Source organism: Rutidosis leptorrhynchoides, chromosome 7 (genome assembly GCF_046630445.1).
Source record: "Rutidosis leptorrhynchoides isolate AG116_Rl617_1_P2 chromosome 7, CSIRO_AGI_Rlap_v1, whole genome shotgun sequence".
In the NCBI taxonomy this organism is placed as follows: domain Eukaryota; kingdom Viridiplantae; phylum Streptophyta; class Magnoliopsida; order Asterales; family Asteraceae; genus Rutidosis; species Rutidosis leptorrhynchoides.
The window spans coordinates 259,786,998-259,787,783 of record NC_092339.1 but is presented as its reverse complement, the minus strand read 5'-3'; the positions used below and the strand labels follow the sequence as shown (position 1 = coordinate 259,787,783).

The following is a 786-nucleotide window of genomic DNA, read 5'->3' as shown; positions in this document are numbered from 1 at the left end:
TCTGATAATTATTTTTAGGCCTTTGGTTTATGTATGAAACATTCTCTCTTTGTTCCATTGTTAGTTCAATACTGAGACAATCTTTTGTCAAATGTGGTCCTCCACACTGCTCACAACTAATTCGTATTGAGTGAATATCTTTAGTCATCTTTTCCATTCGTCTCTCGACAGCATCTATCTTTGCGGAAATGGAATCAAAGTCATGGCTAGAATCGGCTCTAGCTGCTTTAGATGATCTAACGATATCTTTTTCTTGATGCCACTCATGTGAGTGGGAAGCAGTGTTATCAATAATTTGGTAAGCATCAGTTGCTGTTTTCTTCATAATGGAACCACCAGCTGCTATATCTATGTCTTTCCTTGTAGTGATGTCGCATCCTTGGTAGAATATTTGTACTATTTGACAAGTGTCTAAACCATGTTGCGGACATCCTCTCAATAACTTTCCAAATCTTGTCCAAGCTTCATATAAAGTTTCATTTGGTTTCTGTGTGAACGTAACAATTTCTCCTTGAAGTCTTACAGCTTTAGATGCCGGAAAGAATTGTTTAAGAAATTTTTCAACTAAAACGTCCCATGTATCAATCGCCCCTTCAGGTAACGATTCTAATCAATCTTTGGCTTCTCCCTTTAAAGTCCAGGGAAATAACATGAGATATATCTGTTCATCTTCAACTTCTCTTATTTTAAATAGTGTGCAGATCCTATTAAAGGTACGAAGATGTTCATTTGGATCTTCCTTCGGCGCACCACTAAATTGGCATTGATTTGTTACCATATGTAGGA

General features: G+C 36.9%; 1 non-coding gene across 1 annotated transcript; it reads left to right on the top strand.

Annotated features, from left to right (window-relative positions):
• The first annotated feature begins 413 nt into the window (after window positions 1-413).
• LOC139860662 (small nucleolar RNA R71) lies at window positions 414-520 on the top strand. The gene has a single exon (XR_011763292.1). It is a non-coding gene; the product is annotated as a small nucleolar RNA R71 (small nucleolar RNA).
• Window positions 521-786: the final 266 nt, after the last annotated feature.